The sequence below is a fragment of the Pleurodeles waltl genome, chromosome 5 (assembly GCF_031143425.1).
Source record: "Pleurodeles waltl isolate 20211129_DDA chromosome 5, aPleWal1.hap1.20221129, whole genome shotgun sequence".
Taxonomy (NCBI): Eukaryota; Metazoa; Chordata; class Amphibia; order Caudata; family Salamandridae; genus Pleurodeles; species Pleurodeles waltl.
The window spans coordinates 1,487,160,736-1,487,179,100 of NC_090444.1; the positions used below are offsets into that span (position 1 = coordinate 1,487,160,736).

Consider the following 18,365-nt stretch of genomic DNA (forward strand, 5'->3'; position numbering starts at 1 on the left):
CCTCTACTATGGCCCTCTTGTTTGCCTGTGCCCATGATAGTAAAATATGGCATGCTCTGTATTAAGGTCCGACAGGAGAAAGGGCAGATTCACACCAAAATGTAGTCCAGCAAATTGGTGCCAGACACTGTCCACAAGGGTCACGAAAGCCATCAACCAGAGGCTCAAAATCCAGCAAATTGTGGCACAGAAACACCCAGTGAGGGCACGTTCTGCAACCATGAGCAAAGAGGTTAACAAAGATATGCCTGGTGCCCCACAGCTGCGTCCAACGATACATAGTCCAACAGATGGGGGGAGTAGACCCCCTCATTATTCCTTCAGGGTTTTTACAACAGTCTGCTCCAATGGCAGCCAACAAGGTCAGAGATATGCTTACACTCTGGAACTCCCTTGTGCACAGGCAGGAAGGGGGAAATGGCTAGCACCAGCCACCCTCAACGCCACTCTCCAGCGGCTAGTCTGAGCCCCTAACACCTTCTTCAAAGGCTTTGGACATCATTATTCATATGTCCCCTGGTTTGGCATCCTCAGCATGTGCTTGCACTGGACACTTTTGGTTCTGGAGTCTGGAATCGGCATTAACTTCCACTAAACCCCTCACTAGGGTTTAAGGCCTCCATTTCCCTCTCTGGCTCCCAGGCACCTCAAAGACTTTCCACCACCATGTCCTCTTCAGCCAGCAAGTGGGCCACCTGCTATGGCTGTCCAAAACTGTGCGATCCTTTGAGCCATCCTCTCCTGCCTTGGGATTCTGCAGTATTCAAGTCACACGATGGTCCCACCTGAGGAGCTGTGGCGACAAACCTCCTCAATCTGCACCTTGCTCCCAGCTCCAATGCACTGATATTACTGAGAAAAGGGAGCGTCTTGGTTCGCCTACTGCAAGAATTCATTCAGGTAACCCTTAATACCAGGGCATCAGTAGATGTAGTGATCCAGTGCACCTTTCTCTAAGTATAAGCTTAGGTGTAATCATCAAACAAATTGCACCACTGGTCGTTTCCATTTTTGATTATTGACTGAAAGTGTGTTGAAGATGCTAACACCAGCACAATAAATTGAATTACAGTGAAACTAATTTGGCTTAAAGAGAATGACAACGAGGATGGTGTCTGATCCAAGAAAGTTAATTAGCAGATTAATCAAAATTACAAACGTTAATCTTTAGTAAATCAATTTATCAAGTACACATGAATATCAAATGTATTATTCACTCTAAATAATAACAATGCAAGTTATGCAGAGCAAAGTTAGTATTGGTTCCATAAAGGATGTCCTATTTCAAATAAAGGATCAAGAATAGCGAGGGGAAATTGTAAGCGGAAGGTGCCAACCTTAAATTAACCAAATTAAGGTTCCTGGAGAAAGCAGAAACGCTCAAGAGACAAGCCCAAGAATCAAAGATAGGACTATCAGCAGACTTAGAGAAAGGTCTTCCCTCACCAAAATTAGGTCAGGATCTGCTAACTACTATTAAAACCTACAATTAAATGACACATTGCATTCCATTCAGAACATCTTACGGTAGATCCCCAACTTTCCCGTTGGCAAACAAGTGCTCACATCGCTTCACGACTTTGGAGATAGTAACAGCCCGGTGGTACAGAAGGCTCTTTCCCATCCTAACACGCCGTGCAAATCATAAAAAGTATCCAATTAATTTCTATGTTAACATTGCTAAAAGAAGCAATGAGCTATTCTCCTAACTATGTAGATTGTAAGACGCCTGCAATGAAAAAAAAGACACATGAAAGCATTTAGAAATTACCACTGCAGTTACAAAGAAAAGCTTTGAATATCTGAGGCCTACCTGGAGTTAGGCCTATGCTAAAAACTTATTTGGTTAACATTCTCATTTTTTTACACAAAAGCGGCGCAAACTTACAAAATATAGTACCAGTACTAAAGTACAAGTGCTTCCTGCCTATGCTGTAAATATCTCAAATGTGACTTCATTGTGTGGATACGCTGCCACCTGTTAACAGACAATTTCAACAAACAGGTTGACATATAGAAGATAATAATTATGGAGCATTAAAATCCAGCGACTCCAGCAGCATTGTCCCCGGTGCTACACATCGTGTCACACCTGTAAGAGGATTTATGGGCGGGAGTTAAGGTGTGCAGGCAGGAGATTCAGAGAGGCGCGGCTCTGTGCTCCAGCCAGCCGTGGCTGAACCCATACGGTGGGCCCTTTATCCTTCTTGAACCTACTAGCGGCGCTGTCTGTAATGGAGGGACTTAGTAATGTATTTGTTTAGACATACTATGCCAGTTCTGTGCTGCCCCAGCACAGGTAATGTACCAGCTCACAGCACACACATACATTTTCTAGCGGCAGCTACGCACAGTTATTCTCAAGGGCGGGAAAAAAAGATGAAAATTTGAAAGGAGCACGGTATGCCATGGCACTGGAAAATGTAACTGCCCCAGGAGAAGATGTTACAGATCAGAAAAAAAACACTTAAGCAGTCAAGTTTGATGGTCATTTTAGGAATTATTTCCTGCGTAATTTAATTAGGATAATTGAATTATAATGTATTTAGGTTATTTGTATTCACCATTACACCGTAAGAAGATGGCTGTCGTTCTACATGCGCAGTTCACAGGAATGACAACAGACCTCATGAGTAGTTTCATACTGTCATGTCATCCATACTTCAAAGTGAAAGTTCAGTGTGTTGTGGAAACTGTCCTGCTCACATGGAAGGCCGTTCGGAGATGAAAGATATGTGTCAGGCATAAGATTGAGCGTTTCAGATGTCAGCCAATAGCGAAAACAGAAAACATGGACACTCCGAGCTTGGAGAGGTTGTATCACATTATCAGACAAAGAAGTCAGACAGAAATAGTTAATACACATGATACAAGTTCTTGAAGCTCACCATTTATTTAAATGCTGACATTTTAAATGTACCAGATGTAAAATCCCTGTATGCACTCTTAGGTGTGGCAGTAAAGGGACATTATTATCATTAGAATGTAGCCGACAGTGTTTTTTTGTCTGTGTTTCTCAAGCTGAACTAGGAATCCTTTCAGTGTGTTACCTGTTGTGAACCTCTAAAAGTTCACCCTCCCCTCACTCCCGGGATCCTGCTGTGTGGGCTGAGGTGTATGTGGCCGGTCCTCAGTGCCATTCACTATCACTCAGCCCCAAATCTCTCGTGCTGAGGTCTGATAGAGAACAGGGGCTAATAGATATGGGCTGAAGCAAAGTGTACTCTCCCCACTACGGGGGCTGACAAAATATGATTTTACCCATTTTCCGCAATCTCCCACACTTAGCACGTATTATATAGACATATCTGGGCCACATCACCACATTGCTGATTCAGTGCAGCATGAACGACCCTTCCTTAACTGCGAAATTCCTCAAGCAACACAGGGTGCTGGACTAGTGTTGCTTCACTGGACCACAGTTCATAGGTGCCAAGTTTAGCATCAACAGTGGTGCTGGAGTTCCACGCTCAAGGATCAGATGACATGAAGCTGTTCTAAGGCTAGTTCTTTATTATACTTTTGACACTGTTTGGTATTCCACATGCCAATTATGAGGTTTGTGATAAATATTGACAGGTCAACTCTGCTGATAATTATCGATGGAGAAATACCCGGTATTTCCCGGAATAAGCATATTTCAGGCCAGAAGCTTGGGATTCATCAAAAGGGCACAATTAGTTGGTATTTGTCACACCCAATACATGCCAGCTCATCAGAAGGCCACTTGAAATGAGGATCTTGTTGTTAAACCCTATTAGGAGACCCTGATGTTTGAGGCAACACCTACAACTTGGATTTGCATTCCGGAGACAGTTGTGGGCTAAATTCCAATTGAGGGACCGGATTTACTGTTTATGTGAGAATTTCCAGACCCTCTCAGTTTTCCCATGATAAATTCCAGCAGGTCAAACCTGCCCAAATGTTTCAGTAAAAAAAGGCTGTAAAAAAAGGCAAAACATGCAGAATTTGTTGTGTCAAATACTGGTTCCACATATTATTCTTCATTTGCAAGTTAAAAACTTGGAATAGGATGTATTTACCATACGTGGTAAATTCCTCACCCTATTCCTCCTAACTTTTACTGAGGGCATTGGTTTTGCATTGTGGTAATCCTTTTTTTCAGTGTCAATTCTAGGGCCTATACAAACATATTGAAATCCTGCGCAACCTTCTGTTAGCACAGGGGACCACAAGTACTTCAGCTTTTATGTAACTTGTAGTTACCAGGATTGGTAAAGTTTGTATCTTTCATTAAATTTCATCAGGTCAAACATGCCGGAATTTAATAGAAGAAAAAGGCCCAGTATTTACAGGGACAAGCAGATGGTTGTGTACCAAGCTCTAAAATCAACATGTTATTCCACTTAAAGTCAGAATAGGTGATAATTATTGCACTCAACAAATTCCAACAACCTCAGTGTCAAATTTATCAGGAGTGATAATTATCATGTTTGACCAACAGCAATCAGGCCATTAGGCCCCCATTATGCTCAGCCAAGAAAAGGGTCTGATATTTATGATACCCAGTATAATCAGCGACCCCAAAGGTCGTAATTTATCCGGTTCAATAAATAGAAACCAAATACGAATAATGCCTTGGAAATGGGGCATCAAATGCGATCTTGGAGATCCTTGCACCAAATTTGAATATCTCATTATTTATGAGACATTTTTCCCATGTCAAATTTGTGAGGGCTGTGTGGTGCTTATCACACAACCTGTAATTGTGATATGTGTGGTAACAGGACTTACTACACACACATCGCAGTTAATTGTGCTTATCTCTAATCAGGGCCTTACAGCCTTGACTGGTGAAAATAGCGCTCTTGTGAACATGGGCAGTGATTTCAGCAACATTAACCCTTTTGTTATTATTCTCCTGGTGAATGTTATTTGTAGTGGTTCACTTGCTTTAAATGCCTGTACTGTAACTGTTATGTGATGGTTTCCCTCAATTTTTTCTTTTTCGTGCCTTGGGATATCAGTGCATGAGTTGTCATTTGGAGCAAACGCATATGAGGTCAGTCTATCTCCTGACTCCTGTTGTTTCCCCAAAAAAGGGAGTATGGCCAATAGACTTGACGGAAACAGCACCCAATTTATGCTTGGACAATAGTATCTTAATTTGTTCTTCATCTGTATTTTGTGTTAAATACTTAAATCTTAATCTTAAATTATGTCAGGCAGATTGTTGAAGTTTTAATTGCCATCCTTCACTTTACCAGAATTAGGCAAGACCAACATGGTACTATGTTGTGTTTTGCATTGTATCATATTTTGACTGTTTTTTAATTGCAGTACACCTTTATGGAAGGTTCACTGCTAGGGGTTCTTATGACCTCACAGATGCTGGGTCCGGCGAACGTTGGCTAGACTCAGTGGCTGGAGGATGTTGGTGTTGATTGGGAAATAAACTTCTGTATCTGAGTGCTGTGCCCTGGCTCCTGCTTCTTCCTAAACCTGATGAGAATACAACATCTTTTTGGCGACTAGTGGCTCATCAACACCAATTGAACCTGCGCGACCTAATTTATCGATTCACGTCCTCACAGCATTTCGTTTCATCCTTTGCGTGGCCGATGTTCTGCGAGCCGACATCCTGCGGTCGGAGATTGGTCACGGCTTCTGTTTTGTTCCGGTAACCTTTTTTATTCATTTTTTGTCTTTTTTGTGCCTGCACGCAATTCAGTTACTGTTGCTTAGTAACTGATGCTCCTTTCATGTGTGCACGGAGGATCATGGCATCGGGACGCGCGTGGCTAAATTCCTAAATTCCAAGTCTGTTGCTTTGTTACTGACACCACAAGGATTACGGCGCTTGCACGCGCCTGTTGCTTGGATACAGACGCAACAAGGTTCACGGCGCCTGAAGCTGAATTCCCTAATTCCAAGTCTGTTGCTTGGTTACTGACGTCACGAGGATTACGGCGTTCGGACGTGCATGTTGCTTGGTTACAGACGCCACAAGGATCACGGCATCTGAATACGCGCCGCAAAGCTATTTGGTTTGGCAAGTTTGTTGCCTAGTTACAGACACATTAAGGGTTACCATTTGTTCTTTATGTATACTCACGAGTTTTCACCGCCGAAGCTGTTTACTTCTGCTGGTTCAACGTTTCTGCAATGTTGAGGTGGCAAATTGGCAGTCCTTCTCGACCCGTGAACCAATTTTCTGTGTTTTGCATTCTTGTGGATCTGCACGGTGATCCGCACGCTTTTATTTGCTGGCAGATGGAATATGAATGGAACAAAATTCGGTGTTGAGCAAGTTTAAGCCTCAAACATTTGTACTCTGACTACTGTTAATTTCGCAGACGTGCACAGCGATCCACACGCTTGGAATCAGAATGGAACACCACATTGGGTGTTAAGCAAGTTTAAGTCTCACACATTTGTTCTACTGTTAATTTCACGGACGTGCACAGCGATCCGCACTCTTACACCTATCTTTCTGTTGCTACACTTTGTGCGCACCTTTCACTCTCACCATGCAAACGGCTAATTTACCTGTGGTATTTCTACCTGAAACTGGCATCCCTACAATTAGATGGCAGCACTGGTTCAAATCTTTTGAGAGCTACTTGCTCGCTATTGATGGGGTTAACTTTTCTGCTGTTCGCAAGAAGGCGATTTTATACAATTGCCTTGGTACAGAGGGACAGAGAATTTTTGAACATCAACCCCAAGCACTACCTTTAGCCACTGGTGATTGGGATGTGTTCACCGACGCAGTGAAAAGACTAGAAAATCACTTCAAGGATGACCTTATCATCATTGTTGAGAGACATACATTCTTTACCCGGAAGCAATTTCAACATGAGTCAATTGATAGTTTTGTGGCTGAGCTTAGGGTCTTAGCATCCACTTGCGAGTTCATAGGTCCTTTGGATCAGTATCTCAGGGACCAACTTTTGGTGAATTGTTATGACTCAAAAATTCAAGAAAAAATGTTATGCTGTAGGGACCCTACTTTGAGTGAAACTTTAGAAATTGCTAGAGGTATCGAACGTAGAGATTGGAGGGAGTTATTAGTCAGGAGGGTGAGACGGGTAGGCTAAAAAGGAGTGTGGTTAGACCAAACTATTTAAATCAATATGTGATGTATTGAGGAATTATCTTATTTTATTTTTATCCTTATGTTCTTTACTATCTGCTTGTATATAGTTTCACGAACCAAGTATTTTAAATTGTATTTCTATGTGGGGTTTGTTTTGTTGTTGAAGGGGGAAGATGTGTTGTGTTTTGCATTGTATCATATTTTGACTGTTTTTTAATTGCAGTACACCTTTATGGAAGGTTCACTGCTAGGGTTTCTTATGACCTCACAGATGCTGGGTCGGGCGACAGTTGGCTAGACTCAGTGGCTGGAGGACGTTGGTGTTGATCGGGAAATAAACTTCAGTATCTGAGTGCTATACCCTGGCTCCTGCTTCTTTCTAAACCTGATGAGAATACAACATACTACCAGCTGTGTAAATATCTAAACAGCGAAAGTCACTGAGCTTGCAAGCAAATTTTGAAAAAGTTGTGATTGTGGGTATCTGTGGTAAAGAGTGGTAGTGTGAATTGCCTGATTAAACCCCGTGAATGCCCCTAGGGCAGTCGAAATTTCGTACCTCCTCGCAAATTATCTCCTAATGCGTTTTTATTTTACCAACCAACAATTTTAATAAACCAATTTTATTACACAAAACTAAAACTAAACATTACACGTACGTAGTTTGCACCAATTTTTTTTTACAAGCTGACAGAAGATAAGCTCTTAAGAGACAATCTGTTATGTGAATCTGATTTCTATGGGGTATGTACTTTAAGTTGTTAATGGGTACATTATATCAATACAGTATTTTCTTTATAGAATATTTAATATGAAGTTTTCATTTCTTTGAGTTGATTCATTTTTTCTATCTTTTGGAAATAATTTAAGAAAGCTTGATTGTAATTTTCTTCCAAGATCAAATCAAAATTATTTTGATCTGTTGTCGGGGGGGGTCCTTAAAAGAAGTGGGGCCTATAGGCCGATGCCTACTTTGCCTATTTGGTAATCCTGTACTGAGAGTGACTGTTATGCGAGCAAGGGATGTCATATGAATGTAGGTGGTTCTGAGGATGACTGTTGGACTGGCAGTTGGCTGCAGAGGCATTTACATTTTGTTCATATAGCTTAAAGAATACTGTATCCTGAAATAAACATACATTCCTATCTGCCATGGTTCCCACCGTCTTTAGCACTGGCAACTAGTGCTGGGAGATGCAATGTGGTTCGCCAGCACACAAATGCATATTAGGAGTGGCCAACTTCCCATTGAAATTGCCATCGAGTACACTATTAAAACAAGCCCAGCTACCATAGAAAACCGCAGCCCATATTTATGGGGATTTATGGGGAAGTCTTCTTGCTGTGTTGCCCTTTGCCAAGGTGAAAGGGTCGGAATGTACCCTATTTCATGGACGTCATTTAGGGGTCACTAAGGGTTGCAGCTGCCCCCTGGCATTGTGTTTGCGACCCCTGGCCCAATAGGTGCCAAATCCACTGCCAGGAACACAGTGACAGCTCATCCTTATGTACATCAGCTGGGGCTCCACACACTTTGTTTTCTGTAAATTTTTATTACACTAATTGCAAATAATAATCTATTGTTTACTATTATTGCAATAAAAATGGGGTACAGTTACGTGGAATATGCTTTTAACTGTATGTTGTCTACTTGCTTGTGGGTAAGAGTGTGTTTATGTGAAAGAGAGGGTACATAATTGTGAATTTGTGTTTATGTGTGAGTGAAAGTGAAGGTCAAAGGGCTTATGATGTCACTTCTGCTACCCAGTGAATTGACGTCCATGCCGTATTCATGAAATATGGTGCATTCCTGTCCTTTTACCCTGCGCTGGTGCACAACTGGATATCTGCGTTGCATGCAGGATTGTTTTTGTGCAGGAATGCAGGCCTTCCTGCACAAAAACAATCCAGAGAGACATTTTCCTCTTTCTATGTGTGCTGCAGAATGCACTGAACATGGAAAGAGGGAAAATGAGGAGAAATTAAAATATTCCTCCTTATTATGCCTGCTCTGGGGAGGCATAAGGTTTTGGCGCTGCCCCAGATTTACATGATTGTGTTAATCTGGGGCAGCTTTATTATCCATTGGTCTTGCGTGGGAAAACCCACCGCAATGCCCATGGAATGCCTCTCTGGTGCAGAGTAAGGCAACCCAGCAACTTGCGCTGCTTAGTCTTACCCAATATCTATGAAACCATGCAGTGCCACCCATGGTGGCCTTACATGGCCTCCTATGTATAGTTGAGAGGCCTGCGCTGCAAGCCTCTCATAAATATGCCCTGGCGTATACAGTACTACTTCCTAGCCACTTTGCATGCTGTGTCCCGAAGTAATGAGTTTAATTATAGCAGCCTGTTTAAACACAGGGATAGTATGACTTTCAAAATTTCGTCTATCTGTGTCATTTTTTAAGACACGGCCAGCATTGACACAAATACAGCCTGCACCACTTGTGTACTGTAATCGAAGGTAGTCTGTGCCACATAGTGACAGACACATCTGGACAAGTATCATTCGTAATAAGTGGATGGAATGATTACAAAATATTTCAGCCATCAAAATGGTCTTTGTTTCAAATCAGTGAAAACTTGAAGAATTGAACATAATGCCACATTTTCTTAGCAGAGGTAAAATTGAGGAGAAACTACGGTTTACTTTTCTGTTAATATCTTTTAACTGGTGCTACTGGCCAGCTTCTAGTGGGTAACAGTACTACTAGTGATGCTCAAGATGTCAAAAAGTAGGGCTCATTTATCAAATCTGTGCTTACAACGGTGACTACTTTATTTCGATAGTTATTTTTCCACATAAACTACGGAAATCACTTTTTCTTCTTTTAATTATGTCTTCTGTTGCTCCACCACCTTCCTTCCTACAACATGCTGGGAATTACTCATGTCACAGGAAGATTGGTGTGGGCTCTTCCTCGCTTATGTGAAAGTCCTTGAGGAGACAGTTCTACTGCACACACAAATTAGCCTTGCTAAATATTGCCTCGGAGGAGAAGGGCTGAAAGAGTTTAAGAACTTACCACCTCTAGAACCTAACACAGCTGGTGGACAAGTGTGTTTCATTACACTGTTAAACATCTGGGTTTAAGTTATGGGTAAAGAATGAATTTGATTATAGAACCCTACAAAGTTTGCTCCAGGAGACAACAGCAGTGTGAATCTATGAAATAGAATATAGCTGTATTAAGGACTTTAACTTTGTCTTGTGACTGAATACATACGCTATGAACAAGTTTTAAGGGACCAGATTCTCATGAGATGCAGAAATTAGAAGGTACAAGACCAATTATGGGTGTTCTCAGACTAAATATTCAAAGTTGTGGTAAACAGTGCGAAAGAGAAAGATAATTCTGAAAAAACGTGTACAAGAAATAAGAGGTAAATCAAGTGAGCTATGTAGTAGTTAGGAAACAAGGTGGAGGGAGGGGAAGCATGGTGAGAGGAAGAAGGATCCCCAGTGACAAAGGTGTGGTAGTTTTAAAAACTTTGGCTTTTTTAGAGGGTGCCCAGTTATTGACATGGAGTGCAGATAAGGCACAAAAAGAGAACACCACACAAGTGTATGTAAAAGTATGGTCTCAGTGAAGGTCAAACTGGTTATAAGTGAAGAAGAAGATGGAGAGGAAGAGACTCTTAATCCCCAATTGGTGCTTACGGGCATGTTTACAAGAAAGTGGTGCATCGGTCCTGATGCACTACTTTTCTTACGTCGCTCCTGTCCCTCCTAACGACACCATAGTTGGGCTGTATTTACAGCGGTCGTTAGGACAATAGCATCAACATTTTTTACACTACTGTGGCGCTTTGCTGTACTTTTTGTCAAAAATGTTGACGCTAGTGCAGCAAAGCACAGGGAGGCCCACAGATTAAAATGACGGAAAATATGGTGCAGTGAAATGCTGTAAATGTCACTGTGTCATTTTTGTCGGACCTCCCTCTATCGGAACCCCTCCCATTTATACATTATGCCTAACGCTAGCATAATATGGTGCAAGGGGTTGCAAAGTGGTGCAATGCTAAATATGATGCGGGGAAAACCACTTTAGCTCCACCTTAGCATAAAAATTACGCTATGGCGGCGCAAGGTGGTGTTAGGGGCTTTTAAATATACCTCTTAGTGTGGGTGATGGAAGAATACAAAGCAAGATACCTTCAACTATCATAAAGGAGGATATACTGATGTACATAATATAGTAGATTCTCAAATCTGGTACTGTACAATTGGGCAAGAGTAGTTTAAGTCTTTGGGGATAAATAGGAAGTTCCTTACAATTGAAGTTAGCATAGAAGGATACACAGTTCATTGGGATTTATTTGGGCGGTATTGAAATTCAAGGGGAGGAGCTCCATTGAGAATGTTTTTTTACCTATATGGGTGCGGCAATCTTGGGCAGGCCTCACTAAAAGGAGTTAGGCATGAGCCTGAACCTCTGTGCTACACTCTTGTGTATTCCCTAATCCATGACAGTAGAGAAGATGATACCAAGTAGTTGGTACTGAGCCTGAGTGAAGTATTTAGAGGCCCACAGGGGGAGCACAAGGGAGTTCAAACACAAATTTATTTTCAGATAAAGGGCTCCACCCATGTAGCATGGAGTCAGGAATGTTCTGATCAACTACAGGGGGATGTAAAATGGTGTCATGCTAGATTTGTATGAAAGAAGCATAATAGAGCCAATTCATTCTTTGCTGCAAGTTTCCCTGGTGGCAATATATTTGAAGGCCATCGTGAACTTCAGTTGTGTATCGATCTTTGTAGCGTTAATGAGGTGATTTAGGTGGACTAACATCTCTCACCTAACATTCATTCTTTGGTTTCTACTTTACAGAGAGGCATAGTTTTTACACTTGAATTGGCTGGTGCATACCACCAGATGGTTCTGAATGAAAACACAACATTTGTGAAAGCATTCATTACTCGTGAGTTATTTCCCTGTACAGTAGGATACCTTTTGACCTGGTGGCGGGGGAGTCTGATTTTGCACATTCTTTTTACAATTATTTTCAGGTTTGTATAGTTGTTTCAGTTGTTGGCTATATTTGAACATCAGTAGATGACCTTGAAGAAACCGCGTTCTGGTAGAATAATCTCTTCTCCTAGAGTAAGGAAATTCTCTCATAGTGCCAACATTCTCAGCATCTCCTTCTTAAATTCCACCCAGTTATTAATGGGGTCTTTTGGAAAGTGCCCAAAGCAGCCCCTACAGTGCTGCTGAGGATTTTTTCCAGTCCTGAACTCATCCACTTCGTTTGTTTATGGATGTCCTGAGAACACTAGTGAGGACAGAGGATCTCTATTGAATTGTGAGGTTCTGGAGGGTTTGGTCCCCTCGCCTGTTAACATCCAGGCTGCGTTTCAGGGGTTAGTTGTTCAACCCATGCTCGTCAACCACTCCATATGCAATTCGAGGGACAATAGTCCTCTAAATCTATCTATGGGGGTCGGCAACTGTGAGGGGCTTGGTGTAGTCCTAGTCTCAGTAGAGTACCAGAGAAGTGAAATTGGTGATGCTGTGGCTCCTTCAGCCTGGGAAGAGGTGGTGGTTGGTGACGATTTTACCCTTTCAGACATTAACAATGATCATAACATGAGGGGTCCCTTTTCAGAAAATGTTGGATGAAGGGGGCGTCTCAAGGTTCTCCCATTTTGCTGTCAGTCTCCATCTTTACCCCCGTTGTTTTGCAGTTCTCCTTCTTTAGAGGCTGATATTTCTGACTTAGAGAATGACATATTTTGGCGAGTACACAATTAAATACAGTCAACGGAGGAGAGTGAGCCATTGGACCTTTTATTTTGCATTGAAAAGATTTTAAATTCTAGCTTGTCTTTATTGGAAAAAAATGGTGTTAAATTCTGATTATATTTTGAAAATTATGTCCACTGTTTTGCTGCAAATGCAAAATGTAAACAATCATGGCCTCTCTAAGTCAAAACCAGTGGTAACTTCTTCCAAGGTCCCTTGCAAGGATAATTTTGTAACTCAAAAGTCTAATGTGGTTGGGCCATCAAGAGGGTCAAAAGATGCATCTGTCCAAGCTGGGAAACCATTATGCTTTATGTCATCCCCTAAACAGGATACTTATTCGGTTTATGAAGAACTATGCTTAAACTTACTGTTTGCGGATGTGGACTTGTGTCCCCCTTTGGGTAAAGTGGAGAATTAGTTATTTCCAGTGTTCAAAAGGGGGACAAAAAAGATACTCAGGGGTCAGGTAGTCTTACAGAGACAGAAATAAAACTCCTCAGAGCAACCTTTCTGCCATTTTCCAAAATGGCTGGTCTATAATGATGTAGTGCAAGGGTGCCTGTGTTGGCACATGGCAGCAAGTTGTTAGGGGACAAGGACAGAAATGCGCCATATCTTGTAGATACTGTGCATTCCTGCCCTTTTGGTTTGATGCAGGGCAGTGCAGCAAAAAGGCTTGCGGCGCTGCCCTGTGCCCAAATTTTGGAAATGAGGCCCTGAATGTGTTATCCCACCCTGAGATTTTGTATTCTGGATCTAACTGCAAGTACTTCATAACTGTCAATATATGTGTGTCTGTGTGTGTGGGCCTGTGTATGAATTGAAAACAACACACACAAACTTACAATAATTAAATGAGTGAGCATGAGTGAATACGATGACTTTTGTAAATTGATTATAAAACTCAATCATACATTACCTGTAATGTAATAGAAATCTGTACAAAAGAAACTAGTTTCCATATAATAGGATCCACTCGGTGGACAGTAGGAAAGACTACTTGCAGCTGAGGTGTTCCTTCAATCAATCAAACATTTATGGAGCACAGCAAATCACCAGTGGAGGTATGATCATTTGAACATCCAGGCCCTTAGTTCTCTTTTGAATTCCTGGAGTGACTGTGCAGTCCTGAGGTGCAGGGGAAGGTTGTTCCAAGGCTTGGCTGCCGTGTGCGAGAAGGAGCTTCCTCCACTGTTGCTGGGAGACTGATCCTTTAGGTTCTGCTAGTGATGTATGACGAGATCCATGTGAAGACATTTTTTTTTAATCCCAATGTGATGGAGTCTGTTGATCAAAATGTGGTGGCAGACGGTGTCAAACGTGGCGGACAGGTCCGGTAGGATGAGATCTGCTGTTTCATCAGAGTCCGGGAGGGCTCTTATGTCATTTGTGGCCACAGTCAGCGCTGCCTCAGTGATGGGGTTAGCTCAAAATCTGCATTGGGAGGGGTCCAGGAGGTTGTGGTCTTTTAGATGTTGGGTGAGTTGCTGGTTGATTGATTTCTCAAGGATTTTTGCTAGATAAGGGAGCAGCGAGATGGGACGGCAGTTATTCAGTTCAGCTGGGTCGCTGATGTTTTTTCCATTAGGGGCCTCAGTTTCCAGACCTCCGGGAAGGAGGCCATGGTGATAGAGGTATTCAGGGTGTTCTTGAGCTTGTCGCTGATCGTCCTGCTTCCAAGTTTGAAGATGTAGTGGGGGCAAAGGTCTGTGGGTGCACCCATGTGAGCGGAGTTCATGGAGGAGATAGTGTCTTACATGGTGAGCGGTTCCTAGTGGGTGAGAAGGTGTTCGGGGTTTGTGTTTATGCGTATGAACTGGTTGATGCTGTCTGCAGTGGAGGCTTGCCATTCAAAGTTTTTGTAGATGGCCAAGATCTTGTTGTGGAAGAAGTCTGCAAGGTTGTTGCACAGTTCCTGGGAGGGAGGGATGTTGTTCTTGATGGCTGTGGGATTGGTCAGTTCCTTCACAATGGCTCAGAGTTCTTTGCTGTGGTTTATGCTGGCCTTGATACGGCCTGCTAGTATGTTCTTCTTGGTTTCTTTCAGAAGGCCATGATACTGGTTGACAGCAGTCGTGAGGACATTGAGGTCTTCCTATTTTTTGCTGATGTGCCACTTCCTTTCAAGTTGTCAGCAGTTGCATTTGGTGGAGTGCAGTTCCTCTGTGAACCAGCTTGCTCTTTCGCTTTGTTCTTTGACCTTGGCTGTCTTGGTGGGGCAAAGACATCGGCGCATTCTGTGATCCACTGGGAGAAGCTCTTTGCTGCTTGTTCAGGGTTGTGTGTAGAGTCTGGGAGTGGGAGCGTAGAGTGTCATTCCATTGGTCTTCTGTTAGCTGCTTCAAGAGGCCTGTATTCAACTGTTACTTATGTAGTGGAGAGAAGGTGACTGCAGGGCATTTTTTGGAATTGTGTTCCAGATTCTTGGTGCATATCAGCAAAAGTGTATCTCTCTTAGTACAGAATATGCCTAAGCACTGCAACCCACTGAACCCCGATTATATATGTGTTTTAAACCCAAGTGAATGAAGAGAGCACTTCTGTAAATAGAAATATGGAAGTGCAAATACTAACCATCCAAGAGTACATGTTTGCTCCAGAGAGGCACTGGTACTTCCCTACTAAATGTATTGCATCACAGCTAAGAAGTGCTGAAACTCTCCCTTTCAAATGAAAGAAGTGCAGACACTTGGAACCCAACAGTACCATTTAAAGCACTGGAAGAAGATCCATGTCTTGCTGGGACTGGGTCCATGTCACCCTTGCTACACCAGTAGCAAGGGGCAGCAGGGGAAGACTTGACTTCTAGTTCTCCTTTTTGCTCCTTTCTAGGTTGAGTATAGCAGTGTGCAAGTTCTGCTCTTCTTGAAATGTTGTATTCTGTTCTGTGGGCTTTAAGCACACCCATCTCACGCCCATCACTTTCTTTCTTTCTGGGCGTGTCTTTCAAAAATCCCTTGAAGTTGTTGGTAAATGCTTTTGTTTGTCCCACATTGATGCAGTTTTGTTACCCCTTGGAGACTGACCCTGTTACATGGATCATTACACGATCTGTGAGATACCTTACTGTGGCGCACTATTTTATTTATTTTGCCTCACTGCTTTATGCTCATGGCGGTATGTTGTTTCTTCCTTGGTTTTTGGCATCTTGCTGTTTCTGTGCGACGTCTGCAGGGTCTTTTTCATTTATTTTTTTACAGTTTTATGTAGTGCGAACTCAGTACAAAGGTATTACAGCGCTTTACATGAGCACCGGTTACATTACACAAACACATTCATTTTTGGTAGCAAGGGGAGATAAAGTGATTTCCCCGGAACCACAGGATGTAGCGTTGGCGTACAGACTCGAACTTTGTTCCCCAGCTCCAAAGTTGGCAGATATGGCCCTTTTGCCACATCCTCTCCCATAGCGTTCTTTTTCTGGTGCGTGTTGGGGCAGTCTGGAATAACTCTATTTTTTATATAGCACTTCATAATACAGGTTCTGCCATTTCATAGCGCTGCAGAGAAGGTGCCATTTATTACAAAATCGCTATAATTCATTTGCATAGACCTTTCAAAGAAGAAGAGGTGAAAAAACTATGTCAGGTTTGTAATCTGTGGCATTCATGTTCTGTCAAGACCTCTGCAGTAGGTGCACTAACCAAGTGACTTGAGTAGAGCTTAACACTAGGCGATAGCGTGTGCTCTTGATAACATACGGAGAGTCGCCAAACCAAGAACATAGGTCAGTTCTAGGTCAGAAGATGACAAAAGATGTTATCTCCAAAATAGTGAAAAAGGAGTTGTGACTCCAGACCCAAGCACTTTACTGCCTCAAGCTTGATAGCAAGAAAATCTACCCTTTGAATGTAAATTGGGCCTCCTCAAATAGAGTTCAGTTAGCATGAACTCGATACAAAGGCATTACAGCGCGTTATATGAGCACTGGTTATATTACAAAACAACGCATTCGGAAGTAAGGGGAGATGAAGTGAATTGCCCAGAATAACAGGATGTTGAGCCAGCGTTGTCTCGGACCATGTTCCCAGCTCCAAAGGTTGGCAGCTCTGGCCCTTATGCCACATCTCTCCCTTAGGGTTCTTTGTCGGGTGCATGTTGGGGCAGTCTGGAAATAACTCGTTTTTTTTATATAGCGCTTGGTGATACAGGTTCTGTCAGGTGCGATTCTTAACAAAATAACTATCATTCATTTGCAATTAAGCTTCCTTTTCTGTTGTTTTCTTTGTATACAGTCAATGTTTTTAAAAGTAAGACTGGTATTGCCAATGTAGAAGAATAATTCCTTTAAAAGTTTAACACACAGAAATATATTGCTGCCCCCTTTCCTTTTCTTTGCTCCTAACTCTTTTGACCCCCCTCATTCTCCGAGTTAAATGCCATGATTATGCCTTTGTTTGCCTTGTTTGGTGCTATAAAAGTTTAGGTAAACACACTAGAAAGGGTTGCATATCTAGATTATCACGGCCAGTCTTTAGGAATGAGGCAAAAACACTCCCAAGATGGTGGCCTTGTTGTGTCCTCTCTCCTGCATCAACAGGCCTGGGAGGGTTACTGTGGCACCTGGCATACATTTACTACACTCCAAACCAAAACATGTAGGTAAAAGAGGTTGTCATCTACAACGCCAATAGCTCTAACTCTCATAGATGCAAAACCCACTGCATTGCAAATGCTTGTTATTTCAAAGCTGGCAGTGACGTGGCTGTGGGTGAATCGTTGGCTTCTGGAGATCCTTATTTAGTCTGACAGGTTGGCTAGCGTGTGGAGGTCACTGCCTTACACGTGATGCACCAGGTCTGGAAGGTGATTCACTGGTGGGTGGGGGGGCTTTTGGAGTTCCTGAAACGTAATGTGAATCAGTCAGTGGTGCAATTTGGACATCTAGGATCCAGGTGGAACTGGCCAAGAGTATTTATGTTTTGCTAACATAGTCTTATGACTTCAGTTACTATTATCTAATATATGCTACACGCACAATCAACCATGAGGATGAAATGCTGAGTCACTCCACGCCATTCACCTTCTGATTTACGGCTGCATACAGATTTCTCCATCAGAGTGTAAAGTCTAAAAGTCGTTTTAATTGGAGCATCGGACCTTATTACTGCTTGTTTTCTATTTGGTTCCTTGCATTCAGTACCTCACTTACGCGCTTGCCATCATTCTGCTCGTGAAGTGATGTCACCAAACCAAAGGATGGGTTAATGAGTGTGTCATCTACACTTATCGGAAATATGGATTTTAATTTTCATATACTAGTAAAGATGGTGTTTTGGGGGCAATATAGGGCAATAAAAATGAATACAGAAAATAGCATAAACGAAAATCCCACTCTGACCATACGGTACAAAACCTACGTCAGACACTTCATTTTCATTTTAAATGATATTCTCTATATCACTATCCATTTTCATAAACAAATTACTTAAAAGGTGTATGTGCTAAAACAATCTAATAAAACATAAAATTAGAAAACTTAAATAATGCACACTACCCGGGACAATAAAAAATAATTAATTGTCCCTAACCAAAAAAATAATTCTT

General features: G+C 42.2%; 1 protein-coding gene across 1 annotated transcript in view; it reads left to right on the forward strand.

Moving 5' to 3' along the window:
- The window catches only part of DST (dystonin), a 1,789,835-nt gene that overhangs the window by 403,175 nt on the left and 1,368,295 nt on the right, over positions 1 to 18,365 (forward strand). The gene's annotated exons all lie outside the window — the stretch shown is intronic.